At 32.9% G+C, this 24,684-nt stretch overlaps 1 protein-coding gene and 1 long non-coding RNA gene across 9 annotated transcripts in view; both read left to right on the top strand.

Annotated features, from left to right (window-relative positions):
• Window positions 1-24,684, top strand: part of LOC124425770 — a 213,089-nt gene that overhangs the window by 44,090 nt on the left and 144,315 nt on the right. The gene's annotated exons all lie outside the window — the stretch shown is intronic.
• On the top strand, window positions 10,889-14,981 carry LOC124425771. The gene is made up of 2 exons (XR_006942569.1): window positions 10,889-12,823; window positions 13,166-14,981. It is a non-coding gene; the product is annotated as an uncharacterized LOC124425771 (long non-coding RNA).

The following is a 24,684-nucleotide window of genomic DNA, read 5'->3' on the forward strand; positions in this document are numbered from 1 at the left end:
GGTCGCTTCGACAAATGATGATTAATGGAACCATTTGGTGGAAACGTTCGAGCACGTATCGTCGAAGAAATCTCGTGATCCTTCTGCATCCGTAGAAGCGAGCGAGAGTTAGCGCGTGGAATTCGTTCGTTTATCAAGATGTTGCAACCGTGATGAAGCCGTTCCGTATTCACCATAAACGAGCTCCTTTTGTTCCACCAAATTCGAAAATACCTTCGATGGTCTTTATTTGCTTTCACTTTCTTAATGGAATATTTTATAAGGAGACACCTTTTCTTCTTCTCTTTTTATTTATAGCTTTCTTTTCCTTTTTTTATTTTCTTTTCCTTTTTTCTTTTTTTTTTCTTTTTTTCTTTTTTTTTTTTTTTCCTTGAAATTGGAAACTATTAAGTGAAAATGCTCAACTAGTTAAACCGGAGATCTAGGAGTAGATGAAGTAGAAAGAGAAGTTAAAGGACGAAGAGAGATAAAGGAAGATCGAGATAGAGGATGAGAGAGTGCAGAAGACAGAGAGGAAGCAAAGCTTCGACTTAAGCACTAATTGTAAACTGACTTTAAAGTTACTGTTGTGTCAAGAACTTTCGAGTGAGCACTATGTCGAAAGCTCGCTCGCCAAATTCACGTCATAACAAACGGTACTGAATTTCCTGAGCGAGTTTAATTGCGAGATGCATTATAAATTAACTTATGGGTTTTCGTCGCTTTATTTTTTTCTCCTTTTTTTATTCTTTTCGTTTCTATGTAAAATCTTTACTCGTTTATCTATCCATCTTCTCTATTTATTTCTTAAAAATTTCTTTTTATACTTTTAACTTTTTATACTTTCTGATTCAAGAAAAAGATAAAAGGCAAAAGTTTCGAAAGTTACGTGCTATTTATTCGCCTCGTTGTTAAAATGATAGTCATTCTACTTTAAACACTTGTATATTCACGATCATCCACAAAAATCTCTTATACTCTTGAGGAATATCCTCTCTGCTCGTGATATATATAGGGTAATACTTTTGTTTAAAAATGTAGAAGTCGATGTTATGCGTTAGAGAGATACCATTTCGTTCACTGCATCTAAGTGGTAGTCTATGCGTAACAGCCTGTAACTACTTCACAGGCTGTATTTTACTTACGCTCGGTGAATAAAGCAACCGTGTTACATAGACCGCAAAAGGAGGAAGCGTTTTTCAGAGGAAATTATCTGGTTCGAGGACGGACCGAGTTGTAGCTCTTTTTCTTACCATTTTTTTTTCTTTTTCTTTTTCTTTTTCTTTTTTTTTTTTTCTCTAGAAAGACGATGGTTAGGTTTGAATTTTTTAACGCGCAGCAACTTTTCAACTTTTACCTTTAACGTCGATCATTTCATCACTCTCGTTTCACGGCTGTTTCGAGCAGTACGAATAACGATCGCCCTTCTCGATAGCGTTCCCTCGTTCCACGGGTTGTATAATGCTAAAAGAGGATTTTTTTTAGAGAGTGAGTAGAGTTGAGAGAAAGAGAGAGAAAGAAAAAGAGAGGGGGGAGGAGAGAGAGAGAGAGACAAGAGGCTTCGGTTCTGTGTTTCGTCGACGATCGTCACGCTCTTCGAAGCAGATGACAGTGACGGATCGTCGTTAGCAACGATAATGAAATAAAAGCGAATAAAAAAAACAAGAGAGAAAGAGAGAGATTCACTGTGTCTAGAAATTCGATTCATCGCGCTTTTTGATCGTTTCCTCCCTTCTTCTTCCTCTCCCTTTCTCTCTCTCTCTCTCTCTCTCTCTCTCTCTCTCTCTCTCGTTTGAAACCAGGAAAATCGACATGACGTTCTACTCATCCGCCTCAATAACAAAAATCATTGACGCGTTTCAATTAAGTGTATAGCCATTAACTGCTTCCTCTTGCGTTCAGGATTACGTCATGATCATAATCATCGTAATTGTAATTACACGGAATAATCGTATTACCAGGAAAGGTATCGTACTTTTAATGCGAAAAAAAGGAAATATCATACCATTCGGACAATCCAAAATTTATTTTTCTTTAGCAAACATTATTTATTTGCTTCCTGCACGCTAAAAGAACTAGTTACATATGTTATAATAATACGTTTAATTCATTTAAAAATACTTTTTGAAATTCAATCAAAAACAAAATTGATTGGGCAAATTTATTTTACGTAAATGTAAAATTAAATATTCTTTTTATACTTTAAAGTCGCAGAGATAAAGGTAAGGAAGGAAAATAAAAAGAAATGCTGATAATTGATATGCTCCTATTTTATTTGTAAAACAAAATAACTTTATTGATACATATCCATTACTTTTATAATATATATATTATACACTTGTTTATTGTTTATAATCCCATGTAAAGTTAAAGTTACATATTCATATATTTATATATATTTTTGAAGCCCGATTTCATTTCTCGCTCATGAAATTATGATTAAAAAGATTGATTATATATATATATATATATATATATATATATATATATACATATATAATATTTTATATAATAAAATACAGATACTTTCAGAGAAAATGTATGGATCGCAACCCGCTGATGGGTCATATTCATTAGAAGAGTTTTATTCATTGAGGATCGTCGGATGAATAATTCAAAGTCGATTCAATTAAAGATCGCATGAGAATTATTATTTCTGTATATTTCTATAAATTACACGTTCGAGCGTGTTATATAAATATACTATAATATTATATATATATATATATATATATATATATATATATATATATAATATTTTAGTCTAGGCAGTAAACAAAATTGGATCATAGAAGATTAAAAGTTTGTATTCAATCATAGATTCGAAATATTCTTTATTGGAGATGAAAAAAAGAAACGAATGTTGCTTCGTAGTATTGAAATTCATCTGTCTCATTTCGTCAATGATTTAACTCGTTGAAACTTATTAAGATGCAACAACAACAACCTCATTTCTTTTCGTGGTTATATATCTGTATACGATGAAAAACACGATCGGTGTGGTTTGCGCGGCCATGCACTTTGTTCGAAGTTTACGAAAGTCGTTAAAGAACGTAGACCATTTTCTCGTCGACGTAACGCGTTGTACATCGAGAAGATCAACTAAATCTTCCTGTTTTTTTTTTCTTTTTCTTTCTTTCTTTTTTTTTTTTACTGCATGAGCGAAAAGAAGACAAAAGAATAAGGAGACACGTATACTATGTACTGCAACGTTTATCTCGATGAGAAAATAGACGATACGTGTTGGAAGCTTTAAAATACGAATGTAAGAACTTTTGTAACTGTTCTTATAAATTCTTTTTCGAAGAGAGAGAGAGAGAGAGAGAGAGAGAGAGAGAGAGAGAGAGAGAGAAAGATAAATCGACAATTAAATCAGGTTTAGCCACGCCCATTTTATCGTATTTTCGAAATAACTTAAAAATAATTTTATTTAACAATTCGTAATTATTTTACGCAACAATACGTTCGTTCGTTTGTTTGTTCATTCGTCGGAATACAAAAGGACAGATTTTAGAAGGTCCAGTTGAAGACAGCTGTGCTTAGAAAGTAGTCAAGTTCCAACATGGTCGGAGTCTGTTTCCGTTTGCTTTGAATTCAGTTCACAATCTGTATTCGGTCTTCCGTAAATCTTAGTTGTTTCCCGTGTAGTTTCAGAAATACGGAGCCTAACAGCCGTATGCTGGTTCAGTATCGACAACTATGAAAGTCGTTTTTATTTTTACGAGTTTAACACTTGCTCGATTAACGATCCACCGTGTATTCTTACATGATTAACTTTTGCGTTTGTTTTCTTTTTTCTAAAACTTAATCACACACGCTCGTATTTTTATTTCTTTCGTTCTTAAATAAATTACTTTTTAATGTCATTATGTTACAGACATATCAGCGGCGAAGTCGATTTTATCTTTGAAATTTTATAAAGATTTACGAATATCATTGACTTTTTAAAGAGTCCAAAAAAAAAAAAAAAAAAGAAAAGAAAAGAAAAGAGAAAAAAGTCTGTTAATTATAAGAAAATATATCGACTTTTATAATATAAATTTGGATCAGAGAGAAGGTAACGTTCAACGACATCCTCACGAAGGAAATATTGCTACGAGTCATTAGTACGAAGAGACCATCGAATTAACTTTCTATTAAGTACATACGCGATCGGTATAGTACGACGGAGGCAAAAAAAGAAGAAAAAAAAAAAAAAAGAAACAAAAAAGAGAAAAAGGAAAAAAAAGAAAAGAAAAGAAAAGAAAAATTTACTTTCTCTCGCACTCTAACTTCTTTCATTTCACTCTCTTTCTCTTCTTATAAACACTCAGACACACGCACAGTACCTCCCTTCAGCTTCTTTACACAACAACTGCACTTGATGCGATTTTAATTAGAGGCTGCCGGCGTCTAATCGTCGTGCGTATACACGAAATGGTGACTCGACATGCCAGACTGTAATTTCCACATAGTTTGCATGCCTTATTATGCAAAGAGTAGAAGCGTCGTGTTCGCGCGTCGATGGAACAACTATCCTTCTATGATTCGAATCTGTCGATCATTATCTCGTGTATTTTTAGTTCGTTTAAAACATTTTTTTACTAAAGTTTCTCGAAACAATTGCTACGATAAAAGAGTTTCGAATACTTTCTCTCTTTCTCTCTTTCTCTCTCTCTTTCTCTCTCTCTCTCTCTCTCTCTCCCTCTCTCTTTATCTCTTGATCGTCGTTTGGGAGAATAAAAACGAAATCCGATAAGCGAATAAACCTCAATCGATTGGATTGATTATTTTTTTTTTTTTTGCAGATCATCGACGCATATTTCCGGCAAGCAAAAGATTTTAAATATCTGTACGAATAGAGGAAGAGAAAACTTCGTTTTATGTTTTCCCCAATATATGATGCAAACTTTTTAATGTATTTTTTTCCCCGACACACGTTCGTTTATTCACGCATATAAATCTTTATTTTCTCGTTTGATTTAATTTTGAGAATATAAAAAGAAACTTTCTCCCCTGCTCTCCCCCTCCCTCCCTTCCTCCCTCCCAACCTACGCCAATCACTTCCCTATTTTTTTGTTCCCATGTCCATCCAATTATCTCGTCTCGATTAAATCGTTTCATATAAATTTTTGATGGCGAGTGTACCGAAATGATAGCTTTTTCGGACAAACTACTCACGGAATTCGGACGACTGTTGGTGAAATTATTCGAGCGAACTATTCTCTTCTGTTTAAAGTGTCGTCATGAGGACGATACGGTCCGTTACGTCAGGAAGCTATGACTCGAAACCACGACGTCTTCGGTGTAACCGGAACTAGACCAGAAGCTCGTTAACTTGGTGCCGAGAGGTGTGACCTCTCATGGGGTAAGTATATCGTCGTAGGGAAACCCTCGTGTTCATATCTCGTTACTTACATTTATATAGTTCACCTCTCCAACACTTCTAACAAGTTCATTTTCCGCGCTGCTTACGATTCTAGTGGTTCAATTTGCGATAAAACATCGACAATTTTAATCGATTATAATCGATTAAGAAAATTAGTGTTAGATAATAAAATTTTAAATAAATAAATATTTCTATTGTTTAATATGCGAAAAAGAATATATACATACACAGTGATTGTCAAGTACATTGTTTTCTATTAATAAAATTTCAAATAAAGATTCGCGACAATGTATCGTTCATATTTAACAATCGTCATCTTACAGATAAAAATTGTCGAAATATATTTAATTATAGTTTATCCTACTAATAGAATAGTATTGATGTTTGATTCAATGTAATGCGTTGTCCCAATGTAATGCAGACAACCGCTATCGTTGTCATTATAGCAAAGTGCATTATTGGTTCAAACAGAAGTGGATTAAAGCTGGTTAACTGAGAATCAAAGAGAATGCTGGAGGGTAAAGCAGCTATTTACGGACTTTAAGGTAGAATTGTAAAAGCGAACGTGCTAAATGGCGCACAAAATAGAATTTGGGGTCGTGCTCGAAGGTACAACCGAAGATACCTAGAAATTCTATTCGCAATGGCATCGATTGCAATCCGTGTAAAGAGCACGAGGAAACGATCAATGAGAAGGCGATCGTAAGCGATAAGAAGAATTGTTATACTTTCAAGATTAGATTTATCTGAAGGATTTTGAAATGGTATATATGTATATAAATATATATTTATTTAATTATATCTTCTTTAAAGAATTACGCTGATAGTTTTATTTCGTGTGAATCACCAAAAGATATTACGTTATTTATAGATAGAAAGATCAACATCGCACTTTAGCGGAATCATTATGGGAGAAACGATCACGTAAAAATAACAACCTAGAGTAGAACATTAAGGAGTAATACTACATTCTCTTCTTGTGATTCCAATCAGTTCGTTCTCGCGTGAATTCAAGGGAGGCCACTGGGTCGCCTACGTTAATTACAGAATCACAGATTCTTATCTCAAGGATTGTACTGTTGGACGGCGAAAGGGATAAGATCGTTTAGTGCCTCCCCTTTTTTTCTTTCTCTCTCTCTCTCTCTCTCTCTCTCTCTCTCTCTCTCTCTTTCTCCCTCTCTCTCTTAATTTGACGACACTCGTTAAAAAGCTTCAAAAAGAAGTTAAAAACGTCAAACAAAATGCGTGCAATTTGAACGTTTACGTGACGTGTATCAAAAAGAAAGAAAAAAGAAAAAAGAAGAATAAAGAAAAGAAAAAGAAAGAAAGAAAGAAAGAAAAAAAATTGTTAGGATCGTTCTTTCTCCTTGTTTTTGTTCTTTTCATTTATATAGATTTTTATTTGAATTTCCTGGCATCGCGAATTGCGTTTTACGTTAGGACGTAAATGTATTCGTATTAGTCAAAAGACCGTCAGAACGTTGGAACAGATAGGCTCTTACTTGATTGATACTCACTTCGCGTGATTTCTGCCGAAAGGTCCAACAACGCGTGTCGAGCCTGGCCAGGTACGATAGTTAATAATAATGACGATGACGTAGGAAGTAATGTGCGGGCAGAGCGATCATAAGTATTCGAGTCGTATGAAAAATGATTTCTTCGATCAGCTTCGACTCTGTTCCAACGATAATAATAGTAAACGAACATGCTAATAAGCTTTAAAGATAATTCTTAATACAGTGATTTTCGAATTTCCTTGCATTTTCATTTATCCGAATATCGAGTGATATCGTATGTTTACAGATGCCAAGATTTAATACAATCGTTAATAATTAATTGAGGATTACTCATTGAAAAGCAAAACACCTATGTACGTAATACGTTTGTACGCTTTGCCTTCTCGTACGATACGTAGAAGCTTCTGTCCCTTGTACGAAGGTAGTTCGTTACTTTCTTTAAATTTTCAAGCCACGTCCTTCTTCCATCCACGTTTTCCTCCTTTTTACTCGTCCAAGACGCGACGAGAATAATCGAAGTCTTTAATTTAGTGCGATAATTCCTCGAGTGCCCTGCAGCACGAATTTTATATGAAAGATGTCGAGGGGCCACTAGAACAGTTCTTTTTCTTACGAAGGACAAAAGAGTCATTAAGATAAATTTCTTTCCTCGAATAACAAATATGTGCTCTTTTTACTCCCCTTTTTTTTCTTTTTTTTCTTTTTTTTTTTTTTTTTTTTAATAAAACGTGATTAAGGGGAACATCATTTTGATTATTACGTCGTTATCTTGATTATGCATTCTTTAACTCTTTCCAAAAATAATATTAGATATTATCGTTGAATCTTATTGAATAAATCGAATATTCTTTTTCGCCTTGTTCTCGAATATGTTTCGGCTTAAATTTTTTAAAGACAAGTTTCTTCCGTTGGCGTAAACATTTATAAATTTTTCTGAAAATATTCGGAAATCCAGTAAGACAGATTTATGTATATTTGAGTATAAAATGTTCATTGTGTCTTTTATATGTACATAGCTATGTATGTATATGTGTATGTATATGTATATTTATGTATATATATATATATAAATATATATATATGTATGTATACAAAAGTATCATTTATTTTCGGTTACATTGGCTCATAGTTTTATGAAGCAGAAGAGTTCATTTTGAGGCTCTTGACCGAGCAACGTGCTTTTCTTTCGCTGTTATTCGCGCAAGACTGAAGATCGAAGGAATTCCTTTTAATTGCTGTCCTTATAGAACCCGAGAAGGTTGGTTCACATCGTCGTCGCCTCGGTTTTGTCTCTTTCTTGGACCTTTTCATTTTCTCCGCATTTCAGTCAAGTACCGGATAAATAACTCTCTTGTCTTTGCTCGTTGATATCGGATCTACTGTAATAGCAGTCCAACGTGAAAGACTATTATTAACTTCCATTCATAAAACTTAAGAAATTTAAAGGATCAACGTAGAATTCGAAGAATTCAACGAAGTAGAATCGATTAAAGTCAAAAGTACTTTTTGAGGTAATTTTATATAAGGAAGATCGAAGATATAGATTTTATCGAAAACGTGGAATAAATTTCGTGAGGGAACAACTTTTGATTTTCTTAAAGTAAGGATTTCAGTCGAAAGATATTTTTAAAGATTCAATATTAATTTAATATTTCAATCAATTTTCATATTAATTTCTACAATTTATCATTTAATGAACGTCAATATGTATAAATCAATATCTTAACATGCCGTTAAATAATTATAATATATAAATATAAAAAGAATTTTAATATACAAAAAATTAATCTCAAAGAGAGAAGATATAATAGTATGTCTCTTACGTATCAGTAAACTTAATTAAGTATTATAAAACATATTATAAATACTCCATTTATAATAAATTTTTTTGAAGATATTTAAAAAGTATAAAAATATTATTTATCGTACATTCAAAAATGTACTATTATTATATCCCATTTCTCTCTTGCCTATTTCTCTTTATTCCGATGTATAGATTCACAAATTTTTTCTTTTTTTTTTTTCTCTCTCTTTTTTCCATATCCACGTGCGTCTGTCTACGAACAGGTAAAACAAAAAGCTGCAATTAAAAAAAAAAACAGAAAACAAAAAAGAGAGAGACAGAGAGAGAGAGAGAGAGAGAGAGAAATGGAGAACCGGACGAAACGGAAGTCGCACATCCGTCCGTTTGCCGGAAAGTGCGGATTGATTAACGAGCCCGTTATTGGAACTAGTTATCCGTAACGAGATTCCGCGTGTACTTTCTTCTTTATTTCTCTCATTCTCTCTCTCTCTCTCTCTCTCTCTTTCTCTCTTTCTCTCTCTCTCTCTCTCTCTTTCTCTTTCTTTTTCTTTCTCAATGTGTTTATTCATAGTATCGAAAAACAACAGATCGAATTAATTATGCACACGATTTTAAATACTCGATACTTCTACTCCATTATTTAAGCAAACAGAAAAAAAAAGAAAAAAATCAGGAAGATCGTTTCCTTGTCTTCTTTTTTCTTTTTTCTATATCGTTAGAGATGGTCATTATCACGATCGTTAAAAAGAAACACCGAAAGATCTGTTTCTTTTTTTTCCCACCCCCCGCACCCCTTTCTCAACCATCAACCGTTCTCGTTCATTAAGATACAAAAAAAAAAAAAAAGAGAAAAAAAAAGAGAGAAAAGAATATAGAACTGAAGTGATCGGATCATCGTAAATTCGAGAAATCAGCATGAAATTAATGCATAAACTTGAAGAGAATTGCGAACAAATCGGCATAAATCAATGGGTTCGTCGTCGCGTAGCTTTTACTTATCCAAAGAAGTTTGAAAGTGGAGTGGAAAAGGATGGAAAAAAGAATGCTGGAGAACATCGAGAAATGTCGAAAAGTTTAAAGAGCCGGTTGGTACGTCACGCGTCTTGATCCTCCTTTGGTTAAGCGTAGAAAGGCTTGACGGAAGAAGGGTGATGCTTGCTGATGGTATGGAACGGGCATGTGAGATAGACAGATAGATAGATAGATATAAAAAGAGAAAAAGAAAGAGAGAAAGAGAGAGAGGTAGAGGGAGAGAGGGAGGGAGAGATAGAAAGGACGGAAGGGTGATAGGACGAGCAAGTACCGCTAGGCGTTAGAAATTCGGTTTTACAGTCGGCTTGAAAAATCGACTCTGTCGTTAGATCCCCCGTGAAAAATTACCGAGCAGTCCCGATATCCCGATCGAACGATCCGCTTGTCCACGGCTCTCATCCATAGTTCCTCCTACTACTCTCTTCTTTCTCTATCGTTCCTCTACCCTTTCGAGTCGTCGTTCCCGAAAGCAAATATTCCATCGTCTCTGGAACTCTTCTCTCTCTCTCTCTCTCTCTATCTCTCTCGAGTATCATCGACTACATCGACCACGTCGTCCTATTTCGCTCGAACGAAGATAAGATAAGAAAGAGTGAAAAAGAGGAAGAGGGAAAGAGAGAAAGAAGATAGTGCAAACTTTTGAATAATTATCAACGTGAGGGATGATATATCGTTAACGGCTTGAATATATATATATATATATATATACATATATACAAATATATATATATATAGTTGATATTGACGATCGTGGGAAATGTTGGCAGTAGAGTGGGCCAGATCAGGCAGGCAGAAAATTGGAATTGCTTCCGATCGAAGACGGTGTACCGCGCCAATAATTCGCCTCGTTGCCTCTTGAGTGAGAGAGAGAGAGAGAGAGAGAGAGAAAGAGAGAAGGTGAGACGGTAAGAGAGGGAGAAAGAGAATAAGAAAAGAGGATAATAAGAAAAAGAAAGATCTTGAAGTACTATGAGAAGGTGACGAACGATCCAACGATGGTGATCGGGCCACTTTCGCTCTGAAAATTCATATCGCCGACAACTTCGCAATTATTGAGTGTCGAAACTCTTTTATCTTTCCATACGGTAGCGTCTTATCATGATAAACGCGGTGTCATCTTTCTTCGTGCTTTTGCGGAAAATATTTTACTATGGGTTCTTTTTTTTTTCTTTTTTTACTCCTCGGACATACTAGGAATAATGCGATAGAGATATCGAATAAGTTTAGAAAACTATGATAGGATGATGTTACGATGAGAATAGGGGAGGAGAAAAATTGTGAGAAATATTACTTATAATATTAGAAAGAAAGTTTAATGAATTAATAAAATTGATTAAATTATTTATTAAAAATTGAAAATATAATATCTTGAAAATAATGACTTTCTGAAATATGATATGTTCATTATATAAAGAAATAAAGTACTTTTAGAAATGTAGTACATCAAATGGTTTTTTTTACGACATTATATTTTCTTTTAATTATATGTTCAAAGTAATTTCCGATAGATAGATCACAGTGTTTTCTCGTAGATCGTCAAATTTGTTCGAAAATTTTTAAAGTGTTTCGAATAATTTGATTACCTTTCACTCATTAATCAATAATTTCCTTTTGCTAATTATTAAATTCCATCGAATTACTTTTTTCCATTAAACGAACAATCGTAGTACTCGTAACAAAATATATTTCCTTATAGAAATGTAGACTTTATTCTTTTTCTGATTCTTTCTTTTTTTTTCTTTTTTTTTTTTTTTTGAAAAATTCTCATCCATAAAGGTTTCTATCGGTTGTGTGATACAATCGGTAAAAGTTACGAGCAGATTCCATATCTGTGAGTCTGTAGGATTATTTTTAAAGCACGCCGATAGATACCATACCGATATTCTCTCGCTCTTCGTTATACGGTGTATAGACTGTAGAACGATATTGTGTGACATGAATTCTCACCTAGTATGAGAAGTTTAGAAGCATACGTGTTCGAGCTTGTTTCGTTGCATACAACAACGCACGTGGCATGTCACACGTCGCGAATGTCTTCCTCAACAACGTGTTTAACGAGTTAGAAGAGCAAAACAACCCTGATTATTATACACCTGATGTTCCTTAATCGGCATAAAGGCTCTTTCTATTTTTAACTCACAATGATATAATAACGACGTTTCGGAGAACGAAACGCATAATGATAAAGTCCACACGGGATTATTTAACGGAATGCGAACGTCGAAAATTCGATGGAAAGTAGAGAGCTAGAGGGAAAAGCTTTGTCGCATGGCCATTAGAATGCCTCGCGTGCCAACACATGACAGTAATTATGCTTAATTAATCTAATAGCGGTAGATGATAATTTGCATACGCATAATGCGTGCATTGATCTGTACGCGTTTCGCATGTAATATCAGCAGCTGTACTCGATCGGACTGGTACGTATGCTATTGCGTATTTTATATCGCAATTGCTCGGATTCGTTATTGAATTTAAATGATTCGCTCGCTTTCGCTTCGGACGACATGAAATGAATTTTTTAGAAAAACGACTATTTCATTTTCTATGAGTATCGGAGTTGGATATGAAAGATATAGATAGTGAGATATGTATTATATGTACTATATATCTTCTTACATTAATCATGCCCTTTGAGTTAAATCTCGCTGTTGCTCATCGATAAATAAATAAATCAAATTTTATTTATGGACCTCACGTTCGTAGAAGCCATTGAAAGTTCCATTTGAAAGGTCGAAATACTATTTACTATTTATACAACACGTTATGGCTAGACAAGTTATCATCTCGCCACTCTTATAAAATTCTACTCACAGAAAGAACATATATATATATATATATATATATATATATTTCGATAGATCAAAAGGTCAAGTATCTGTACACGTTACGTTTTGATAGGCCGTAAATGTCTGCGTTGTTTTGATTACCAACCTTGAGCCTGTCTAGGACGTTAATATTTCGATCTTTCTCCGAGTCCGAGCGTGTTTCGTTTTCTGAAAGGAACAAAGCTCACTACGAATAGGATGGTAGTGATGGCTGCTGGTAATAATAAAGTGGTGTTGTTTCGATGAAGGATGATGGCGTCCAATCATATTTAAGAAGAACTAAATGACTACATCGGTACGTTACTCTTTCGGCATTATTCTACACTTCGTGAAGATCTTATAGTTTCGATCGTTGATCTATTAGAATGGTATATGTCGTGCAGGAAATTCCTACCACTTATTTCTTTTCTATTATCCATAGACGTAACTCTAATATTATTGAAGTTTCACGAATTTATTTCTAAGATGATTAGAATAAAATTGTACGATCGATTTAACATATCATCGTACATAAGATTTATATTTTTAATATTTCAATTATATTATCGTATGTGATTCACCTTTATTATTATTTTTTTTTTTCAAGTTAGCGTTATATCAAATCATTCCTAAGTTTTATATTTACAATTTGTTCTAGGGAGAAGAAATGTGCCTACATCTCTCTCTCTCTCTCTCTCTCTCTCTCTCTCTCTTCGATGAGAGAAAAATCTTTATTTTCTAAAAATAATGCGAACTTTCGGAGAGTTGTTACGCCACTGCCTTTCACGGTCTCAAGCTGTCGAGTCCACGCGAGGAAAACAACCAACGTGTTTACGAAACTCCGCGCAGGGAGGTACTGTCAAGTGCGTTGTGCTCTTGTTTTCACGAGAATTTTGTTAGGGAGTGGTAAAAAGACTGTCAGCTATCGCGATATCGCGAACAGTTGTCGCTAGCGTGCAAGCGGTTATCGTTTTCGTAAAATTGTTACTACTACGTAAACTTTTCTCGAATGTCATTGGAGAAGTCCCGTCGCTTCAACCGTAACGGTATATTTTTACATCATCACGAGAAAGAGAATAAATCTATTTTATCGATATCAATCCTTAACGGCAACGAAATACATACGAAGAAAATAATATCATATTATGTATTAATAAATCGTATTAAAAAAAAAAAAAAAAGAAAAGAAAAAAACAGAAAAAAAACAGAAGAAAAAGCCAAAAAGAAACGTGGGACATTCTAAAAAAAAAAAAAAAAAAAAAAAAAAAAAAAATAGATTTAAAAATGAATAATATTTCTTCATATCTTTTGTTTCTCCGTAATATGAAAAAACATGAACCGCTGTCAGACAAGCCGTGTTTACGTTGTACTTATCTCCCCTTTAGTTCTTCCTCTCTTTCTCTCTTACTTTCATAAATATTATGAGACGTAAGTAATACTTTGAGTTCGTAGCAATATCCTTTGTATAAGCCGAGAATGTATCAACTATACGTAAAACTAAAGGAAATCAGTCTCGTTTTGTTTCAATTTACGTAAATATCTTGATATCTTTAAAGTATTAGTAAAAGTAAAATGGTAAAAAGGAAAAATCAAAGTTTCCACGAGAATAATTTATATATTTATTATTCATATTATCATAAAAACGAGATTTCATATATTAATACGTAAGTAAGTAATTCTATATTTTTTTCGAATGTATAGATTATTGAATGTATAGATTATGTAGTAATTATTTGAAAAAATACCGAAAGAGAAAGAGAGAGAGAGAGAGAGAGAGAGAGAGAGAGAGAGACAGAGAGAGAGAGAGAGAGAGAGAGAGAAACAAACGTTATGTTACAAATGGAGACATGAGAGAAGGTTCTAGACATTAATCATGGTTGATTGAGCTTAAAGTATTTATTCTAAAATGGTTGGCCGACGATGTAATATTTCACGCAAAGTTGCCGATCGATCCGTTATCACATCGGCAACACCTGCCGAGTCAGCGGATTATTTAGGAGGTACTCACAGCGAAACGATTATAAAGTCAGGATTTGAATAAGGCCCTACTCGGCTTCATATGTAGATATAATGCCTTCTATTAAATCCATCTTCCGTATTTGTCTTGGCATCGAAGCATCGTGTGCGTTACGATTTGGTCGATCGTATTCGACTATCATGTTGTTCGACGTAATCGATGATGAAAGAGCTCGATGACCATGTTCGCCTCATCGCTTCTATATGCGTAAGCACTTTCTATCTCTCTCTCTCTCTCTCTATTTCTCTCTATCTCTATATCTCTATCTCTATCTCTTTCTACTCATATTACAATAGATAGCGAAGGCGTTACAACGAAATACGCTAACGAATCATTTGTCTCAATATGATAATATAATACCTATTAATTTTCTATATCTGCTACGTAATTTTGATATTATACACTAATATTAGTATCTCTAATGGACTGACAATAAATCAGAATTCTTAATATTGCAGGAAAAGCATTTTTAATATTTAATGCGTTTGATTTTGGACATAAAAGTTGATAAAAAATCGTCTCGATTTTGAATTGATAATATAAGTTGCGCTGTTCGAAATTTTAAACGTATTATCTGATTAATATCAAAACGATACTTATTTTAATATGAACATTTTTAATTATTCGAAAATGCCGTTTAAGAAGAATAATATCGTATTAACATTTTAACAAAGCAAATAAAAGTAAATGCTTTTAAAATCTTATAAAAAATTTAACATTTTGGTAAATAATCAACGAGATAATAGACACCGTAATTATTTATGGAGAAATAGTTTTTTCGTACAAGTCCTATAATAATATTAAGTTTTTGATTCAAGCATATATAAAAAAAGATAAAATTTCTAATTTTCATTGTAACTACTCTTTATTTTTTTTGATGATATTCTTACGTATAACCTCGGTTGGTACTTATTCTTTTGTAATTTATTTTTCGTCTTCCCTCTCTCTCTCTCTCTCTCTCTCTCTTTCTCTGATGAAAGTAAATTCAGAGGTACGTTTTTAACTCTCGAGTGGCTCGTGAATGTTATACAGGCAAAAGCATTACACGGTTCTGAGTAATCTCCCTTTGAGTTTATATTAGCCGCATAAGTTACTACTACGGTACTCTGGCAAATGTAAAATTTGAAAAGATGGAATCCCGAATAAAAAGTCAGTGTTGTAAATTCATGAACGAACAAAGCGAAGAATGTATGGTAGAAGAGGTGTCAACGCAAATCTCAAATGAAGTTTACACGTAAGTAGATATATATATATATATATATATATATATATATATATATATATATATATATATACATATGTATATATATATGTACATATGTATATATATATGTGTATATATATATGTACATTATATTATATTTAGAAAAAGATAAAATTAAAGAATGTACTTCGCGACAAATATGATTTTTACATTATTTAAGAGATACTTATATAAAGTACATATATATGTAAGTACATATGTAATCTACATACGTGAATTAAGTATAGATATCGTTTGATTAAATGCCAAATGTAAAAGAATTTGAAGAATTTTGAAATCTTGTAATAACTTAAATAAATAATTTCAATTGAGAATTAAATTCGACTTTTACTTTTCGAGTGTGTTTATTGAGCTTAATTCATTAATTTTTTTTGTTTGTTTTTTTAAATGTTCCAAAACTTCTTGTAAAGAATATGAATAAATTTTAACGAATAATACGTTTGAAAGGACGAATACGTGTAGTAGGTACACTTTCACATTGAAATGTTTGATAGGGGATGAAAAGTTATAATGAAATTCAATATTTTCTGACACTTAAACGTATATGCGTCACGCTCGTTTTTTTTCTCTTTCTCTCGTAAATTCTCTATTCAGTGGATTTCAAATATACGGAGCTTTCTTCGCGCGTGACCGAGTTTTTTATTACGCTTACGTACATACGTACGTACGTACGTTCCATCTTGCATATATTTATATTCTTTAAGCAATTTTCTACGTTAGTTATTCTTTCAAACGTGATCTTTCTTACTCGCTTATAAATCGTCAACCTTGTAAATTTAATGCGAATCGATAAATATAATCGTAATTGCCGCTCTCCAGCGCTCTTTCTTGGGATTTACGTGCTCCGCAGGGTGACCTGAATTCGTTCGAAGATATTTCGATAAAACGACCGAGTGATACTATAATAAGAGAGGTAAGAGAAGGTAATAGAATTTTTACGATAATTATTATCGTCATCGTATAACGAGAACGGGATTCTAATATACACTTTTTAAATGTGTATAGATGGGAAAAAAGATATCGGACGAAAAATAAGTATCCATGATACGAATCCAGATAAAAAAAGGGGAATGACAATCAGCATGATTCTTAGATATACAATAGATATATATATATATATATCGCTTGTAGATACGAAAAGTGTCAAATGAAATATTTAAATATAAATATTAGAGACACACATTAATTATATCTAGAATATTAAATCTAGATACAAATAAAGTATATCAAACGAGAATTTAACGCAGAGCACTTTATTAGAATAAACTAACGTAGAGATTATTTTTATACGAGTTCGTTATTATTCCGTTGAGCTTATGCTTCGTTTAATCCTCTCGAAAGACTCTTTAGGTTATTTACTTTTAAGGAAAGAGCTTTAAAGAAAACGATGGCTCTGTGAATATAGATCAAAATATCATGCGTTACGATGACTTTTATATCAACGGGAAATTGAATTTAGTTTTTGATTTACGTTCGTAGAAAAATCATTACGTCGAAATATTTTGATGAATCGTTTTAAAAAATATTATAATTAACATTCAACGTGAATCATTTTCAACGATCTAAAATGGGAATAAAGAAGAAAAAAATAAAATATGTAAGTGCTCCATCGGAACATCCTTTACTTTTATCATTGGAATTCATCAGCGATACTTGCCCAAGCGATTCAAAATACGCATTTGAAGCTCTACTCCTTATATCCCATTGTTCGTTTTGCGTCGTCGGATCTACTTACGATTCGAAACACGTCTTGAATATACGATAAAATTTTCCCTTAGATTTGGATTCATCTCAAACCTTACAACAGACGGCCCAGAACGATCTTCGTGTTGCTTTCCGTACAAACTGACATACAAACACACACACATACATATATATATATATACATACATACATACACATATGCATTTAGGCACACATGCATGTATACGTATATACCCACATAGTTATCTTTATCAGATATGTAAACGCATAGCTATGCATACGTTTGCGTGTGGACAGATATGGACCATCGTACGTATTACTATACATTTATATACGTATGAGTGTCATGGACGACACATATGATAGTCCTTGACACATACAGGACACACTGAACGAGAGATAGGAATGAAAGTGTGCACGAATGCAACGATTGAAACCAGGGAGTTCTTGCATAGTATGGAAAAGAGTCTTCTTCCTTTTTGTTCTTCTCTTTCTATCTGGGATCTTTCTTTCTCTCTCTCTTTCTCTCTCTCTTCTTTTCCCTCGTTTTCCCTTTGCCTCTCGGAGTGGTTTTTCTTCCACCATTTATGACAATAAACCGAGGGACCTTACGTATTCATGGAGAGAGTTTAAGTTCCACTCCTTCTTCTTCTTCTTTTTTTTTCTTCTTTTTCTTTCTTTCTTTCTTTCTTTCTTTCTTTCTTTCTTTCTTACCGGTAAAAGCTCAAGTCCACTATGGCAAAAATTCGTGATTACCCTAAAGTCCTGACATTTTTTTTATTTTCTTTAACATTTTATTTATTTTTTTTTTTCTTTTCTTTTCAATTCGATATAACGTACTGTTCGCTTTTAATGTCTTTTAATTATAAAAAATAATATATGTACAAAAAGGATCGTACCCTTTTTATCTATATATCCTTGGAGCAAATTTAAAAGAGAAAATATTAAAAAGCTGATGCACGCGTATGCATGAGATGTTCCTACATATTCGTTGGTAATACTTGGTAATACTTGCTTAATGCTTGAAAAGAAGCGAGCGCTGTCGTAGAGTCAGAGTTCACTTAACTTTTCTTTTAGCTTAATGCATGCTTTTCCTTTAATTTCTTTTAATACGTACCGTACGGCATAGCGCCAAAAAGTAATTACGCGAATAGCTACCACGAGCGTTTATGAAAAGCTGTACGTTGCGAAGGACAATAATAAAACGAGAAAAAGTGGGTAATAATTCTACGGGGAAGGAGCGCGACCTTTAGGCTATACGACGTGGAAATTCGAGTTCTTGTGCAAGTGCAACTATATTGAGCGGAAAATGATAAAAAAGGAGAGAAATAGGGAGAAGAAAAGACAAAAACAAAGAGAGAGAGAGACTCAAGCATGTGGACAATTTTTTATTTGTCTGTTCGCATTTCGTTGGCACTCCTCGTTATCATCGTAGACTTTAATGTCTGTTATTATACTTTGCTTCATGAAGAGAGAAAGAGAGAGAGAGAGAGAGAGAGAGAGAGAGAGAGAGAAAGAGAGAGAGAGTGTGTTTGTGTAAAAGAAAAGGAATAAGAAAGAAAACAAATCTTTAAAAAGAAAATACTTTGAAACTGTAGTTATTATTTTAACTCTTTATCATTTTCATTATTTTTGCATTTCATTGCTTTTTTTTTTCTGGCTATAATCCTTATTAATTTATTTATATCAAATGAGAAAAAAAATATTCTCGATGAGAAAAAAGAGATAGCTTAAACTGTATTATTAAATAGTCAGTATGACAGTAACTATAAATCTTCTATGTATTATTACGTAGAAGATAAAACCCCAAAGAATTAAGACAGAATTCTCTCTAACCAATGGATAAAATTTTATATAAGTTCTCATTTAACTAAGACACATTAAACGGAGCACAGTAATTTCATTTATCATCATGTACATATATACACATATACCATATTATGTATATTATATTATTAATATAATAGTCTCAATCGGTCTATTTGTAATTCCTTTATGATGCTTATTACCTTATGGTAAAATTTTATTTAATTGCTATTAATACGAAAAATACAGGTTATTTAATTTTATGTGATATCTTTGATAAATAAAAATATAAAATTTTTGATTTTATAATTATTTCATTTTAAATTGAAAATCACAAGAGATCAATTTGAAATTATCAAATAGTCTAAATTAATCTAAATAAATTCAATTAAAATTGATTATATTATAGATATTTATAATATAACATTCAAAATCTATTTCTCTCTCTCTCTCTCTCTCTCTCTCTCTCTCTCTCTCTTTCTCTCCCCCCCTCTCTCTCTTTCTCTCTCTTTCTCTGTGTTTGTGATTTCCCTCTAACTACAATTCAAACTTTGTTTTAGCTATGACGTCATGCTTGACGGAGGAAAATATACTAGTATTATATATTTATGTTAACAAATCTTAAGCCACCTTAATTCTGTTTATCCGAGTAAAGTAAACTACACTTATTTTAACGAATACTAGGTTGCATACTAATGAGCGTTTCGTCTTTAGAAACTCGCTTACAGTGTGTACTTTTTCAGTTCATGCGTTAACTTTAGCTACTAATTTATCTCAAGTAAGTATCAAATTGCATTAATCGAACGAGAGTCCTCTTTTAATCTTTTTATTTCTTTATTAACATAAATGAGCTTAATCAGAGTTTTCTTATAATTTTTTATCGAGGAAAAACTATATTGAAATGATTATTATCTACTATTTCCATTTGTGAGATGACAAGGACAACAACAGATCAGCGTAATCCCGATCGGACATTTCGAGAACATGGAAGAGAGATCGAATAACATTGGCAAAATGTCTGAATTCCTTCGAGGCATCGATCCGCCTGCCGGAATGCGGACGTTGTCGGATGAAAAGGAAAGATCTTTGGCAATTTTTCGAAAAGCTTCCTATGTTTCTATAGCTGGTCACGTCTTTCGTCCCTGACACTCTTCTTCCTCTTCTTCTTCCTTCTCTCTTGTCTATCCTTCTCCTTCTCTCTTTATTTTTCTTTCTCTCTCTTTCTCTGGCAAACGATCGTGAGTTTTCGTGGAAGACGCTTAAGCGAAACGTCGATCGACGTGAGTAAGACAAGTGCGAAAGTAACCCTCGTCCAATCAATCTTGCCGCATATCAAACCACCCCTGTTCGCTCTAACCGCATGCTCGCTACGTTCCTGATGTTCCTTTTCCATCGTCCTTTTTTTTCCTTCCTTTTTATCCTGCACCTTTCTTCCTCTTTTCTCCCTCTCTATCTCTCTCTCTTTCTCCTTCTTTCTCTCTCACATCCTCCTTCCCTCTCTCTCTCTCTCTCTCCCTCTCTCTTTCTCTCTCTCTCTTTCCCTCGATCCTTACCTCTCTCTCTCTCTCTCTCTCTCTCGTTTGCCTTCGAAATCCTTCTGCCTCTTCGCCGATCCCTGTTTTATCCTCCTTAGCCTATCCTTGAGATTTTTCCGCGCCAAAAAAGAAACACGTTATGCGGCTCTTATCGGTAGACTGATACCGTAATGTCAACTCTGAAAATGGGGGTGTCTCACAGAGGAGAGGCAGATTAGTAGTGTCGGATTCTTTGATAAAGAAAAAACACGATTTCTTCGTAAGGAGAGAAAATCGAGTTAAAGACAAAAGGTGAATTTTAAATGTACGAAGAAAGAAAAAGATATTATATTTGGATATTTCGACTAATTACAGATCGAATTACAATTATTCAGATTTTACTAATTAGTGTTAATAAAGATTTATTAATAAAATAGTTTAAATGTATTGTTAAAAATGTTCTCTAACTTTGTTAATTAATAGACGTTGGAGTATTATTATTATTAAAATTAAAATCATTTTAAGAGATTTTCCGAGGAATTAGAGAAAATATTTGAATAATACGAATGATTAAATTGTAATTATTTCGATTTTATTATCCGTAATTGTATAATAAAAATATATATAATATAATTTTAATAGACTGATAGAAATGTTTAAATTTCTATATTACTTTAAAATCTATAAATGGTACTTATATAAAATCATTTTGAGATATTTCCTTATGGCCCATAGATATCTTTATTTCTTTACGACGAATTTGATAATATTATCTCTTACTGCTTTTAATTTGCTTAACTGGAATACGGATTCTTGCTTTTTTACATCGACATTAGATGATGCCCGTACTTGCTATTATGAAGATATCGTTGAAATCTCAAGCGAATGAATAGGTCGGTTTTGTTGATGCACGTAACCCTCGTATCATTTTCATCGTGAAATGTACTCTAATATTAACATGCCTGACGAGTGTATCAGTTGTGTGTATATATATATAATTTAATGCATATGCATACACGGTGTTTACTAAATGAAATAAATAAAGTTTAAGAACGTAAAAGTTCATTTATTATTAAAGTAAAAGAATTATTGGAATTACCTAAATATTTTTCTATTTCGGTTATTTTACATTTAATTAAATTATATCTTCTTATTTAAAAAATTTGTCCAGACACATACACACACACACACACACACGCGCGCGCGCATATACGCATACATAGACCCAAATACAAACATTGTTTAACCAAAAAAGTTAAATTATGGCATCGACCGACATCGAAACGAATTCGAACAATTTCTAACAACTTCGACGAACATAATCCGTAAAAAAAAGTTACTAACTACACACAATCACACATAGAAGTGCTTTTCAAACGTAGAACGAGTGAAATTCCTATGAGATCGAAGGCAAAGTTGGCAAACTAAAAGAGGTAAGAGAAAGAGAGAAAGAGAAAGGGAGGGAGAGAGAGAGAAAGAGAGGGAGAGAAAGAGACAGAGACTATCCAAGAGGATCGAATTGTCCTAGTCATCATTTAAATTCGTTTAAGTCTCGTTGCACGGTTAGACATCTTGGAAGCTCAAAAGCTTTCTCGAAAGTCTTATCTCCTCCGAAAGGAAAGCTCGAGAATCGATCGGTCATAGGAACACGTCTCGACCGTTGCCTTACGAAAGGTTATAAAACTTATTTGAAAGAGTAAAGCACGAAACTATTTCTTTCTTTCTTTCTTTCTTGCAAAACTTGTAATTGAATACTCTCTAGCGTGTTGAAAAACGAAATCCTTTTTAAGTTTAATCGATGTAGATAGTAAAGGAGAACATCGGTTTGCTTAACTTCAAGAAAATCACATGGAACGATCTTTCAAGAACTTTTTCAATGCTATGACGAGAAGACGAATAGGATGACAAGGAATAGTGCATATGTATTTTAATATCCATCATGAGAGATAGAGGCAAATTCTTCGTGGGATTATTTAATAGGTCGGATGAAATTTTTCAAACTTAATAAATATTTAATCGTTGAATAAAAAATTGAATTTATTTCTCTCTCTCTTTTTTTTTTTTTTTTTATTATTATAAAACATTTATTTATCTTACGATCCATGAACGTTCGCTCTCGTTAAAATCTTCATTATCTGTTGAAATTATTCCCTGAACGTTTCTATAATTGAGTAGATTTAAAAACTTGATTTTGGAAAAAAACGACCGGCGAAGAAATGTGGCATTCTAGAATACTTCTATGTTCGCGAATATTGAATCTTGAATATATCTTAAAATCCTTTATCTTTTAATCCGATGTTCTTATCGAATTCATCCCTTTTCAGATTATTAATTCTTCATGAATTCTCCTTTTTTTTTCTTTTCTTTTTTTTTTTATATTACTAGCTAGATTTACCATTTGTACAAATACATTCGCTTAAGATAATTAATCTTTCAGATTGCGTTCCGCGTTTCATCGATAGTAATATATAAATAATAATAATAATAGTAATAATAATAATAATAATAATAATAATAATAATAATAATAATAATAATAATAATAATAATAATAATAATAATAATAATAGTAATAATATTAATAATAATAATAATAATAATAATAATAATAATGAAACGTTTAGTCAATGTAATATTCTACTAATTCATTAGAAAACCCATATACCTAATAATTTAATGCATTATTTGTTACCATTCAATTTATAATATTTCACTTATTAACATTTCCCATATATACGTTTTTAAAATATAAACGCGATAGAAATTAAACTAAATTGGACGCTTAATATTTACTTTGGATAAAAAATAACTCACCTTAGAAGTTAAAAGAAGTCATTTCTTTGACAATTTTTCATTCTAAAGTTATTCCCACTTCTACTCGAGACTATTGATAGCTTTGAATTCATCGTGGCACAAATCGTATTTTTGACGTATCACGTCATCGTCCAATATACGAAATTGGTGGTTCGTTGCTCGAACTGACAGAACGGATTTACAGTACCTTCGATCTTCTCTCATTCGAGGTGGCCGAACATTACGCGAATGGATTTCCTCCGGCATCGATCACTCGTACTCTTTCGACACTATAAAAAAGAACGTTTATAGGATAGAACAAGCACACCGAAAGATACTGAAAAAGAATAGAAAAGAGAATAAGCGAAAGAGTGAAAGAGATAGAAAAAACGACACACACACATACAAAAAGAGAGAGAGAGAAAGAGAGAGAGAGAGAGAGAGAAAGTACCGGTTGCCTAAGAAAGATAAAGAAAAACAAAAAGATGGAGAGAGACAGATAGACAGAGAGGATCATAATAAGAGAAAGAGAAAAGGAATGTGTGTAGGGTGATGGTAGTAGTGGGATGGAAAGAAAGAACGCGAGAAAAGAGCTCGTAGTAACAGTCAGGGCGTAGTTGCACTCGAGAAGATCGAACGACGCTCGTTTGAGTCCTCGAACACGTTCTGCCTTTTGCTGCTCCTCCGAAATGGTTTCTGCTTGGCTCTTCTCTCATGACGACTCGGATTAGCCATGGCTACGAAGACGACAGGAACGAAACGTTCAGAGAGACAAATAGACGCCATATGAGCGAGTTCGTGACGTCGACAACCAACTATAGCTGCTATATAATACAGAAACTTTTATCTTGGTAACATTAATATTTCTCATTTAATACTAAATAGATTAAAATTAATTAAAACATTGTAAAAATCAATGTACTATGTCTTGTACGATAAATATAATTTAGATTTTCAAATCTATGTTATATACAAATTTTCTTTTCATTTTATTTCTTTTACTATATCGTAGCAAAAATATTTGAGTAATATTATTTTATTTAATTTAATATAATATTGAATTGTATATATGCATTTTAA

The sequence above is a fragment of the Vespa crabro genome, chromosome 7 (genome assembly GCF_910589235.1).
Source record: "Vespa crabro chromosome 7, iyVesCrab1.2, whole genome shotgun sequence".
Lineage (NCBI taxonomy): Eukaryota > Metazoa > Arthropoda > Insecta > Hymenoptera > Vespidae > Vespa > Vespa crabro.